Source organism: Schistocerca nitens, chromosome 3 (assembly GCF_023898315.1).
Source record: "Schistocerca nitens isolate TAMUIC-IGC-003100 chromosome 3, iqSchNite1.1, whole genome shotgun sequence".
NCBI classification, from domain to species: Eukaryota; Metazoa; Arthropoda; class Insecta; order Orthoptera; family Acrididae; genus Schistocerca; species Schistocerca nitens.
This window is the reverse complement of record NC_064616.1, coordinates 680,070,961-680,085,238: the sequence shown is the minus strand read 5'-3', so window position 1 is coordinate 680,085,238 and position 14,278 is coordinate 680,070,961. Positions and strand designations below refer to the sequence as shown.

The following is a 14,278-nucleotide window of genomic DNA, read 5'->3' as shown; positions in this document are numbered from 1 at the left end:
GCGAAGTGAGGGCGGTACGCTTCACATACCGTGGTGATAGATGTAAAGTGGTAGTTCATATTCCTACAGGAATTTTTGTGGGCAGAGCATTGTGCACATCGCTCCATCCCTTAGTGAATGTGCAGTAGCCATTATTTTAACTAGGGAAAATTTAACGTTCTACGGAATGCAGGAAAGTTGAAACTGAGTGATTCAGTCAAGATCAGAGTAGGGAATTAGCGTTTCAGATCCAGCACGGAACCAACGCCGCCGCAGTTCCCGATTGGTAATGTACCAACACGCATTAGGTGACATTAAATGTTGAGTCGAGAGTTTGCTCACTCCATCCTGCGTACGCTTTGAATATAGAATTTCAAGAGTTGAATACTAACATACCCTCCACTGAGTACATGACAACTTGATTAGTTTAAAAGATAAAATTTCATTCTCCACCAACTTATTCCACTGAATAGCTACGACAACTTAGATGTAAATTTCACTGATGAAAATTTAATTGTTTTATTAGTTATAACATTCTCATATATACAGATAAAGATTTAATAATCACATATTCAATGTCTAAATATTAATTATTTTATTGAGAGTTGAAAGTAATTGAACTTGCCAGTTATGTATCACTTGAACCCGGAAAGATGTGGTAAATTAAATGTAGAATGAAAAAGGGAGAGGTTGTGTTGTCATTTTAGAAAAAAATCCCAAACTCTCATTTATATCAATTTGTGCATTCTTATTATGTGACAGCAGAATTTCTAATTAATTTGAGATGATCCACACCTAACATTAGTGGTATTACTGGGCCAAAATTAATAGCTATGTAGAATGTCTGTTTACCACTCTGCGCTTGAGAAGACAATAAGATACGTTATCCACTTGTACACGATCACAAAATAGCTTTACCCACCAGCACTTTACACAAAACGACAGCACTTTACAAATTGCTTACCCTGCCAGGATTATGAATTAACAGCATTTTGATAGTCTGACTGGATAGAAATCTGATAGATTGAGGGTAAACAAAAAGCTGACGCAAATTGGAGAAAAATAAATTTTGTAAAAGTAAATGTGACTCAACTGTGTGGTAGTAAGTAAATAAGTAAGTAAGTAAATAAGTGTAGACAGAAGTGTATTCATTGGGTGTTTAATTGCTGGCTCAATATATTGTTGAATTGGGTTGTGTTGAGTTCTTTCTCAGCTCCACTAACTAAAAAGACTAAATGGAAGACGAGGAAACGGATTGAATATAGGACTGTGTGAATGATACTTTGGGGTAGAGTCAAGTGTTATAATCTGTTGTTAACGCGTAGTCAACTTCGAAAATTTCACGAACAGCAACGCTTAGAGGAACGCTCAAAAATGACAGAAAACAGTAGGTCAAGGTAGAGAGAAGTAATGACAGATATTGATAGGATTGAGTTGGACACGCAACAGCTAGATCAGCGTGAACAACACGAAAGAGAGGACGTAGAAATACCGAATGAGACAGAAAATGCAAAACGTGGTGTTCAATCTGGTCAAAAGAATGAACATGAGAACATCATTGCAAACGATTCAGACGTAGAATCCGTTGCCAGAGATGTACAGTATGTAGAACCGATATTGAATCAGACAGGTTGGCAATCACATGACAGAACGAATGTTAGTGCCCCTACACTATGTTCGGAGGAGAAGGAAACGGTTCACGAAAAACGAGATGGGGAACAGATACATCAGATGGCAACAGGCGATAGTGGTGTAGGTGTAGAAAACGCCAACTTATTAGGAATGTTGCAGTTGTTATTACAACAATCTCAGGAATCAGAAAAGCGTTTAGAAGGACGCATAACACAAGGGCAAAAATAATTAACATTGGGGCTGAGAGAAACTAATAAGGAAATACTTTCTGACAGTGCGCAAATACCAGTTCTATAAGGAAGATGCAAATAGTCTTCATCCTTGCACATTTATTGATCAATTCAAAATAGGTATACCAGAATATTGGCCTTTGAAACATAAATTAGATTTCATTTGTGCACACATGGAAGGAAATATTGCTCAAACGATGCAGAAGATAGCGGAAACTTGCGATTCGTATGATTCGTTTCGAGCAGCCTTTATAGCCAGATAATGGTCATCTGAGGCGCCAATGAGAATAAAATATGGCTTGTTACAAAATGTCTCATTTGAAAATTCGCAAGAGAAAACAGCAGTCAAATTCTTTGAGAATATGGCTAAAAGGGAATCAATATTTAGACAGCCCATATAGTGACGGAGAATTGATACAGATATGCAAAACGAAACTACCGATGAAGTATCAACAAGCATTGATAGAACGTGGGGGCGATAATGTAGAAACCTCCAAAGGAGTTTTGCGAGAATTCGAATTCATGTATGAAAACGACGCTCAAAGACGTCGTGATTCAGGATACAATAACTTTGAAAGAACAAATAATAATAAGGACAATAACAGTAATGGTTCAAAAAATGGTTCAAATGGCTCTGAGCACTATGGGACTTAACATCTGTGGCCATCAGTCCCCTAGAACTTAGAACTACTTAAACCTAACTAACCTAAGGACATCACACACATCCATGCCCGAGGCAGGATTCGAACCTGCGACCGTAGCAGTCGCGCGACTCCGGACTGAGCGCCTAGAACCGCTAGACCACCGCGGCCGGCAACAGTAATGGTAGCAATGGTATTCCGGTATTGGGAATGAATTCGGGACAAAATGGAAATAGTTACGTAAATAGGAATAGTGGAAACATGAGACCACAACGTAATGGATATGGCTTTAATAATAATAATAATTTGAACAGAACAAATAGGGAGGAAAATAGGATTGGAAACTGGAGGACTCGGGAAAACCGACAAACTGATTTTAATGGAAAGAAAGCAGATAGGGAGGTGGTGCAAGAATGCAGCCACAGAAAAATACTTCAGGTATGCACCGGAGAAATGAACCACAGAGGGAAGTTGAATTACGACCACCAAATCCTGGGAAGCCTGTGGAATGACAGACCATTAGGAATTGCAAGGGTTCAAGCAGATAATACACTTTCTGCAGAGACGGGTAACAAAGTAACCACAGCGATAAACAGGTTAGGACAGGAATCGGAAGTGGAAATAGGAACGAGAGAAGGATCGTCAAAAGTATCCTGACAGATACCGCAGACAGGTAGGAAGTCACAACTGAAGTGTTGGGACGAGATAGATTGGACATATACTGACGCTGAGGACGAACTCCTAGCTTTACCTAATCATGAACTAGGTAATAATGAGGAATCAGTGATGTATGTGGAGCAGATGTCTGATTCTGCACAGACGGCAGATGATTTTCAGCAGGATAATATTTATTTATTTATTTATTTATTTATTTATTTATGCATTTATTTTACCTGGCAATACATATCCTCACGTAATCAGTCACAGTACGATTGATCCAGACCACAAGAGTAACCCAAAAAATACGACTAATATAGGTCAGAAAAAAAGAGGAAAGTACGAATAAGTACATCTAATCAAAAGTTCGATACGCTACAAGATTTGCTAAAATCCTTCCATAAAACTTTGAAAGAAAAGCAGAGTCAGAAGCGTTATGGATACAGGGAATCGAACAGAATAGGGAAGAACAAGCAGATCATGGAGAGGCCAATGGTAGGCCAAATATTTCGTCTGGATCGGAAAACGAACCAGATCATAAAGTATCTGAACAGGCGGATAAATCAGAGTCTAACGTATACAATTGTGGCACATATGAGGACATAGTAGGGCAGTATTACCGAGACTATGTAATCATTAAAGCAGATACAGAAAACAGGCCGGCCGAAGTGGCCGTGCGGTTAAAGGCGCTGCAGTCTGGAACCGCAAGACCGCTACGGTCGCAGGTTCGAATCCTGCCTCGGGCATGGATGTTTGTGATGTCCTTAGGTTAGTTAGGTTTAACTAGTTCTAAGTTCTAGGGGACTAATGACCTCAGCAGTTGAGTCCCATAGTGCTCAGAGCCATTTGAACCATTTTTGAACAGAAAACAGCGTCGTAATAAATGACGACATAGCTGAAAGTTTGCATCTGCAACCCTCAGTGGCAGACAACAAAGATGAAAACGAATTTAATCAGGGTGCGAGTACAGATACACCTAATGTAGAATCTGACGAATCCCCAGAATCTAAACGGGGGGTACTATCACATTTAAAGAATACGTACCATGTTTTAAAAGTCAAATTAAATACGATCACGCGGATGTGTGATGAAGAGACAAATCTAAAAGAGAGAGCAAGGTGTCAAAATGAGGCTTTAAAATCTAAATTGGTTAAGGTAGAAGCTGATCTAAAAGCGGCAAGAATACAGTTAGACAGTTTGAGAGGAAATACTTCTCCTCAAACTATCGAACAAACACAAATAAACCGATTAAATTACGAAGTAATTGAGGACATATTAATGGAAGAAGTCAAAGACGAGAGTACTTCGGAGATAAGTCCGATATTACGTGTAATAGTAAAGGGTATTGTTGATAGTGACAATGATTTGTTAGTGTTCAAAACACGAAAGGTTAAAGTACACGGACCAATTATGGGACGTTCGTCGAACGTCACAACGGAGACAAGACTTGAATTTGATTGCCAGGGTCATATAATACGGGGGTGAGCCAAATGAAAACCTTGAATTAGTAATAACAAATCGAAATTTCGCGCCGTTATCCTGTAAGTTGGTAAGCGTGCTACAAACAGCGTGCAGAATGGCCTGTAGGTGGCAGCATAGTGCAGATGCACACATACCGTCGCAGTATCAGTATAAAGATGGCCGCCCCACTTGCGACTTCCACCAAGGAAGAACAGCGCCGGCCGCGGTGGCCGAGCGGTTCTAGGTGCTTCAGTCCGGAACCGCACGACTGCTACGGTCGCAGGTTCGAATTCTGCTTCGGGCATGGATGTGTGTGATGTCCTTGGGTTAGTTAGATTTAAGTAGTTCTGAGTTCTAGGGGACTGATGACCTCAGATGTTAAGTACCATAGTGCTCAGAGCCATCTGAACCATTTGAAGAACAGCATTCTGTTATTCGGTTTTTGCGTAGTGAAGGTGTGAAACCTATTGAAATTCATCGACGAATGAAGGTTTGTCACAGCAGCAAGTCTACGAATGGAGTAGGAAGTTCGCAAATGGTGTGACTTCAGTGGAAGATGCTCCTCATCCACGTCAGGCACAACGAGTTGTGACTCCACAGAACATTGCAGCAGTTGAAGCCATAGTGAAGGAAAACCCCCGAGTGACACTGATTGACATTGCAGCATGTTTACAGATTAGTCATGGGTCAGCACACCACATTGTGCATGGTGTGCTCCAGTTTCACCAAGCGTCTGCAAGATGGGTGCCAGGGCAGCTGACTCCTGAAATGAAAGAACGACGTGTTGATGCTTGTGAAGAACTTCTTCGGCGCTTTGAACGAGAAGGTGATGGCTTCCTTACAAGAATTGTTACTGGGGACGAAACCTGGGTTCACTTCCGCCAACTGGAAAAGAAGAGAGCGAGCAAGGAATGGCGCCATTCCTCATCACTAAAACCAAAGAAGTTTCGAACAGAACTATCAGCGGGGAAGGTTATGCTGACTCTCTTTTGGGACGAAAAAGGCGTCATTTTGGAGCATTATATGCCTAGAGGGACCACTGTCACCAGTGCATCATACACAGATCCCCTAAAAAAATCATCTGCGGCCTGCAATCAAATCAAAGCGACGTGGATTGCTGTCAGCAGGTGTCCGTTTGCAACATGACAAACACTGCCCGTACAACAGTCGCAAAAATCACAGACCTGCATTTTGAGTGTCTTCCTCATCCACCATACTCACCAGACCTTGCCCCAAGTGATTTCCATATGTTTGGACCACTCAAAGACGCAATGGGAGGAAAGATCCCCTAAAAAATCATCTGCGGCCTGCAATCAAATCAAAGCGACGTGGATTGCTGTCAGCAGGTGTCCGTTTGCAACATGACAATGCAAGGCCCCACACTGCCCGTACAACAGTTGCAACAATCACAGACCTGCATTTTGAGTGTCTTCCTCATCCACCATACTCACCAGACCTTGCCCCAAGTGATTTCCATATGTCTGGACCACTCAAAGACGCAATGGGAGGAAAGATCCCCTAAAAAATCATCTGCGGCCTGCAATCAAATCAAAGCGACGTGGATTGCTGTCAGCAGGTGTCCGTTTGCAGCATGACAATGCAAGGCCCCACACTGCCCATACAACAGTTGCAACAATCACAGACCTGCATTTTGAGTGTCTTCCTCATCCACCATACTCACCAGACCTTGCCCCAAGTGTTTTCCATATGTTTGGACCACTCAAAGACGCAATGACAGGAAATAAGTTTCGTTCTGATGAAGAGGTACGCCACGCCGTACACGAGTGGTTGCGCAGACTACCAAACCAATCTTTTTCTCAAGGAATTTAATCACCTTGTAAGCGCTGGAGGACTTGCATTGAGCGTGGTGGAGATTATGTTGAAAAATGATACAGCTTTGTACCACTTCTGCACAATAAATAATATTTAAAAAAATATTTAAGTTTTTCATTTGACTCACGCTCGTAGAAACGAATTTTGTCATAGTACCAAAGATATCATTCGATATGATTATCAGAGCTGATTTTCGTAGTTAACATAAAGCTGTGTTAGACATGGGCAGAGGAAGTGTCACTTAAGGAGAAATCACTTCAAAATTCTAAGAAAACCGATGGCATGAAGAAATATGCGTTTAGTGTTAGATTCCAGGCAAATTAACACCATCATAATTCCAGAAACAGATCATCCAGAGAGACTAGAAGATTTACTACAAAAATTTCATAATGTGAAGGTATTCTCATCACTCGATTTACGAAGTAGTTTTTGACAAATTGAACTAGCGCCAAAAATGTAGGAAATATACTCCATTTACTGCTTTTGGAAGGTGTTATAGATTTAAAAGACTCCCTTTCGGATTGAACGTTTCATCCGCAGCTTTTCTTCGAGGTCTAAGAAGTATTTTACTTAAGGAATTACAGGAACGATTGGCATGTTATGTAGATGACATCCTGATAGCAGAGTCGTCATGGGAGAAACATAATGAAATTTTGGATACATTACTGAAATCACTTAAAGAACATGGGGTAGCGGTAAATTTGGAAAAATTCACATTTGAAGCACAACAGATACACTTTCTAGGACATGTCATATCTGCACAGGGAATAAAGCCGAATCCAGAGAAACTAGAGGCAATCAGAAACTTTGTAACTCCATATAATAGGAAGACACTCAGAGTGTTCCTGGGACTAGTAACGTTCTTTGAAAGGTTCATCTGTATAGACACTCTCGCTACACCCCGATTATGCAGTTTAACAGGTAAAAACACTCCATGGATATGGCATGATACGGCAGAACAAGAATTTCAGAAGTTGAAAAAGGCGTTAGCAGAAGCACCGATTCTGTCACACCCAGAACTTACACAAGATTTTTGTATGGCAACAGACAGTGCCAAGACTGGATTAGGCATAGTATTATTTCAACACTACGAACAAGATGGAAAGATAATACATAAAACCATTGCATTTGCGAGTCGTGTCTTATCAAAGAGCGAGAGGAACTATTCCATTACAGAGCTGGAAGCTTTATCAGTACTCTGGGGTTTCTGAAAGTTTAGATATTTTCTATTCGGGAGGAAAACTATTGTATACATAGATCATAAAGCTCTCGAGTTTTTACTCACAGCAAAGTTGACACATGGTAGGCTAGCAGGGTGGATTTTAAACTTGCAAGAGTATGATTTCTGTGTAAAACATATTCCAGGACCAGCGAACACCTTAGAGGATTTTCTTTCCCGATGTCCAGATGGTGCAACCCCAGGTAAGTTCGCTACTGGTTGGCATATATTATATAAGAGGAGTTCCATCTGAGAATTACATCGCAACAGCCTTTTTAAACATTGCGAACGAACAGAACAAAGATCCAGAAGTGTTAAGGGTCAAACATAAATGGAAAGACATGAACTCGGTTGACATTCGTCAGCATTATTTGCTGAAGAATGATATGCTGTTCCACAGACGCGACCCAAGCACTAGTTTGTGGACAGTATGTATTCCTGATGAATTAATAAACAAGTATATATGGTACACCTATTTAAGTAATGGACACTTTGGGGCGAAGAAACGTTTTATGAAACTTAAAGAGACTGCACATTTCCCCAACATGGAAAGACGAATTCGTCAAATACTTAAAAAAAATATAAAGATTGCCAACGAGCCAAACATGTTACATTTCAGACTAGTCCACCATTATCACCTATAATAGCGAAAAAATTAAAACATGTAGCAGCAACAGATGTGATGGGACCGTTAGCAAGGACACGGAATGGGAACACTTTTATTTTCATGGTTGTAGAATTAACATCAAAGTATGTCACATTGACCCCTGTGAAACGTACAACGGGTGTTACAATCAGTAAAGCACTTCAGTGTGATTTCCTCAAACAAGTAGGACATGTAGAAAGGTTGATTTCAGATAATGGGCCCCAATATAGATCTAAACCTTGGTTGGCAACTTTAAATAGACACCAAATTAAACCCATCTTCATATCCAGATACAAACCAAGCGCCAATAGTGCAGAACGAACAATGAAGGATATTGGGACATGGTGTCGGTTGTACTGTAGTTCACGACACACTACATGGGATGCAAATTTACATCAGTGGATAGGATAAGAGAAGTAGTAGTTCCCCCAATCCAGAAGACCATCACACCAACAGATAATAAAAGTGGCACTTGAAAACATCGAACGAGCAGCGGCAAAACGGAAGCTCAAAGCTGACAGAGGTGCGTCCACACGAGTATTCATGGTGGGACAGTTGGTTCTTGTTAGAACTCACTTGTTATCGAATAAAGGGAAACAGGTTTGTCATAAATTTTATCACCTGTATAAAGCACCTACGGTTATTAATAAAGTAGTTCATGCCAATGCAGTGGAATTGGTGAATCCAAGAACGGTAAAGATTATAGGTCTATACCACTTCAGCCACCTTAAATCTTATAACTAAAAAAAATTTATTACAGTAATCATATGGCAATTAGCAAGGAAAATGAAAAATAAATGGATCACAGATAATACAGAAAAAATGTAGATATGTTTCAGGAAGCAGCAGAAATCAAGAGGCAGATAAGAAGAGCTACAAACAAGTAATTATTCAAAATTAAGTACTATAATACTAATCAATTAAATCGTTAAAGTAGATCAGAAAAAAATAAATAAAAGGAAACTAAAAGCATGAACAACTAACTAACAAATCTACATATCACCAATCCATACTCATACACGAAGTCAAGGAACAGTTATAAAAAGTCAAAATAAAGTAATGTAAAATATGTAAATGATAAATTGGTGTAAAGTACCGAGAAAAAATTTAATATCCATCATTTAATTATTCAGGTACAAGGTTATCTATGTAATTATTCGACGTAAAAGTTCATATTTGTTATTTTATCCGTGTAATTACATGATGTAAACTTTATTGTAAATTTTGAAAAAAGACTTGTAAGTAGTGGTCACGAGGTGATACAGAAGACGCAGACCCACATAACTGCTATCGTCTAGGGAAGAAAGAAGCAGCCAAGCTTATGTAAAAAGCGCAAAGTCGATGGGAAGCAACGGGTCTGAGTGAGAGAGTAAACAATTGCACAACATGGCATTAGCAACAAACCAGCGACCAAAGGAAAGAATTCACTGACTCACACCTTACATTATGGCAGATAAAGAGCTAGGTGGATGTTCAAGAATGTGTCTCACGCCTCAACCCATTACCAAAAGGACAGGGGATATCCAGCGACAGCACGGGACAAGGGACGCACACCTGTGCGGAAGGCAAGCGAACCCCATTAGGGAGGGATAATAGCCATAACGACCGCCTTAGAAAAATAAACACGAGAATATTTCTCTTAAATACCTAACGGACAAATGTATATCTGAAGGCAGATTATCACTTCTGTGCTCTATTCAGACGTCATATCTCATTACAAACATAACTGGTAATCCTTTCAAATAATTTTCACTGAACAACAAATCCTATCCCTATGCCCAAGAAGTCACAAGCTCCAAGAAAGAAGACATTAAGATACAGCAAGAAACAAAGAGAAGAAAGTGTCCCAAGATAAGGGCAGAAGACAGACGATTCTTTCCCCTTTCCTTACCTTAAATCAGGACGAGATTTAGCAAAATCAACTAGAAGTAGTATTCGACAAACCATAACAATTAATTTATTCAACGAATAAAGGTGGTCAAACTTACAAGCAGAGCATGCATATTGGGGACTTCATGCATCAACCTGCAACAATCGGAGAGGAGTTACAGTCAACCACCATGATGACAACTACACCAAAAAAGGGACAAGGACACCTCAGTCATTACATAATGACAGTGCCTTGGACAAATGGACCATGTAATAGCAGTCGTAATCAGCCACTCAGGACTGTAGACTCTGATGATCTTCAGCAACAGCAGAACCAACAACTGACTATCCACATCAGCCACCACTAAGCAACAACAGAAGCATCGAGAAGAAACCCTGCCCAAAGTTAAAGTGAAAGTGTAATGAAAAAAAGTGATGTGTGTGGCAAATTCAATGTAATATTGTGAAAAAGAGTGTGAAAGACGCTCATTTGAATAAAGAATTGAAATACCAGTAAATAATAAATCACAATTGTACCACTGCACATTTGTATTTTTGTAATTCATTGTATTTTGTAATTACACTTGTAAATTGTAATGTAATTCAAAAATGTACCATTTTTTATTTTTTGTATTTAATATGTAAAGTTTATTCAGTTAATCTACATTTGTGTATTGTAGATATTAAGAAAACATGTTTGTAAAGATAAATAATGTGAATGAATGTAAAGTTTGTATTATCCAGAAAATTATTAATTATTTTAGATATGATAATTTAATTAATGTAACAGATGTGTTGAGACTATAGATAATAGAAAGAAACGCTTCCTTAACTTCAATTCATCTTCCATAATCAACATCATGAGTGTTTGATAACTGTGGAATGCCTAGAGTTAAAAACAAAGTAGGACAAGATAAAGAGTGGATAAACCATTTGACATAAGTTAACAATAAGACAAAAGAAATATTGTATGATTAAATTAATCAGAACTGCTATAACAGACTGTAAAGACGAAACAGTAATCATCATGATAGACAATACCATGTAAAGCCAGATTTCAAATTAAAAATTTAGAATATTAAGACAAGATCATGTAGAATAAGCTAGTCCAGTAGCTGAACAATGATCAAAAATCAATTGAGTTTATAATTTTGCACTGCAATGACCAATGTCTCAACCATTGCTCACAGCAGCACAAAATCAAGTCGGAAGGGATGGCATGTGAAAGGGATCTGTATTTTTTGGACCTTACATGAGTTTCATAATTACGATACAGAATAAAAACCCCAGAAAATAACTCTATATTGTTAACAGGAAGCAACTGCAATAATCTCATGTACCGAATAATAAAACAATATCTACCCTTATAACGACAGGGGCACGCGTAAGTGAGATAAAGTGAACGCAGTTTGGAGGCAGACTGTGCACGTTGCTAATGGCATTAGGAAACCCCAATTAACATTAACAAAAGAAGGCCCAGCTGCAGCCCAGAAAGAAATAAGGCGAGAACAATATAATACCTTAAAAAATTAAACACAGCCGAGACTGTGGGTAAGTGGCTAGACAGTATTAACAAGGCTAGTGGCGACCCGGCAAGAAAAATAAAAAATCACCTATAACGAGGAACCGGTTGGCTGAAGCCATACTGTGTGACGTAGAAGAGACACGGTGGGGAGATTCACGTCGTATAAAAGCATTATTGAGAACTAAATTAACAGAGCTCTCTCGTCTCGCAGCGGGCCACACCTATGTCTGGAAAAATAGCGAAGACATTGAGACCTTTACGTCTGCGAAGTGAGGGCAGTACGCCTCAAATACCGTGGCGACAGATGTAAAGCGGTAGTGTATATTCCTGCAGGAATTTTTGTGGGCAGAGCATTGTGCACATCGCTCCATCCCTTAGCGAGTGTGTAATAGCCATTATTTTAACTCAGGAAAATTTAACGTTCTACGGAACGCAGATGACAGTATTTCAAACACCAGAAATAAATAAAATATGATTATGATCAGAAGAGATAGATGAGAAAATGGTCATATGAAGAGCATATTTCAATACTGGTACAAGTCCACTTTTCAAAAAAATGCAGTTATCCTCACGTACGTACTCACACGGCGTTTTTAATTTATTTGCTGCCAACAGAGAGCACTTCAATGCTCACGCATTAGAGAAAGCGATCAGGAATTTATTTCAGTAGTGGTACAAGTCCGTGTGCTTTTGTGCATTGCAGCGTGTTGCTATTTCTTGCGAAGATGATGGATTCAGGAGCATTATCAAGTGACTGTGTTGCAGTTGATGATCCATATATTCAAACGATTGCAGGTGAAAAGAATTTACTTACTTTTCTCTCAGCATTATAGACATTTTGTTCCAAGAAAGGAATATGTGAGAATGAAGACCATGTTGACAATAACTATGGAAAATGAGGGTGTTCATCTTAATGCATTTCACTATACATGTTTTCAGTCATCAGGTGCTGTATAAATCATAAAACTGAACTTCTCCCGCATAGGCCACGAAGGCCCCAAGGTACCGACTGGCCGCCATGTCATCCTCAGCCTACAGGCGTCACTGGTTGCGGATATGGAGGGGCATGTGGTCAGCACACCGCTCGCCTGGTCGTATGTCAGTTTCCGACATCGGAGCCGCTTCTTCTCAATCAAGTTGCTCCTGAGTTTGCCTCACAAGGGCTGAGTGCACCCCGCTTGCCAACAGCGCTCGGCAGACCGCCTGGTCACCCATCCAAGTGCTAGCCCAGCCCGAGAGCGCTTAACTTCGGTGATCTGACGGGAACCGGTGTTACCACTGCGGCAAGGTCGTTGGCTGTATAAATGATAGCTTGTGTTACTTCCTATCTAGATACCAGCACCGATCACGATGAAACTTCCAATGAAAGTGCAAAAAATGACGAAACAGGAGACCTGTGCGAACGGTGCAGCCACAAATATGCTGACAAAAAGGAAGCGTACTCGAAGCAAGAAGGGTGCAAGGAAAACGGACACATATGAAAAGCATATTCGAAAGAAAAAAGGAACACTGGGGAGTTATACGTCACAGCAACTGGTAAAATAATTCCTCCAAAAACATTTCGCAATGTGAACTGCATTTCGGAGCATGAGGAAGACATTATTTGACAATTTCTCGGCTATGAGTGATATTAATCGCCAAAATAGTTATCTGAATGTTTTATGCACGTATCATTCAGTTAATCGCCTACAGCCAAAAGATTGCTCTGGTTTTCAGAAAAGCTGTATTTATGAATATCGATTACATGTGAGTGGAAACTGTGCAATAGTATGCAAGAAGTTTTTCTTGAATACTTTTGACATTAACAAAAAGCAAGGAAGAAGGTACACCTCACCTTGATGGAAGTGGCAAACATCGGAACAAATTCTCTGTACCAGAAATTCTGATCAATGATGTAAAGGAAAACATCAAAAGCTTTCCAGTTTCCGAGAGCCATTATGCAAGGAAGGATAATTCCTACAGAAGTTTTTAAATCCTGACCTGTGTGTGGCCAAAATGTACGATTTGTACAAGGATAAATGTATATCTCAGAATAAGGAAACTGTGGGGGAGCACATCTATCGAAAAATCTTTAACAAAGATTCAACCTGTCATTTCGACCACCAAGTAAAGAAACTTGCTCTTTTTGTGACTAACTGAGCTTTGAAATGGACGCTGCTACCAATGCAGAAGAAATAAGAAAGCTTCAAACTGAAAAGGAGCTTCACCTTAGGAGGTGCAATGCAAGAACAGCAATGGCTACAGACACAGCATGTAGTGAAGAGGCGGATTCCCAGGTGTTCGTGTTTACCTTTGACCTGCAAAAAGCACTTGCATTTCCTAAACTGACAACATCGATATCGTACTACAAAAGAAACATGTACGTGTATAATTTTGGTTGCCATAATTTAACTGATGGCAAAATTCATATGTATTTTTGGGATGAAATATCTGTATCTAGGGGTTCACACGAAATTTGTACCTGTTTATTGAAAGTTATTGAAAAGTGTGTCACTTCACAAAAACAGGTAGTTGCGTACAGTGACACGTGTGGTGTGCAAAACAGGAACATAAACATTGCCCTAACACTAATGAAAGTGACACATT

General features: G+C 39.7%; 1 pseudogene; it reads right to left on the bottom strand.

Moving 5' to 3' along the window:
- Positions 1-12,871: 12,871 nt before the first annotated feature.
- On the bottom strand, positions 12,872-12,989 carry LOC126250384 (5S ribosomal RNA; annotated as a pseudogene).
- Positions 12,990-14,278: the final 1,289 nt, after the last annotated feature.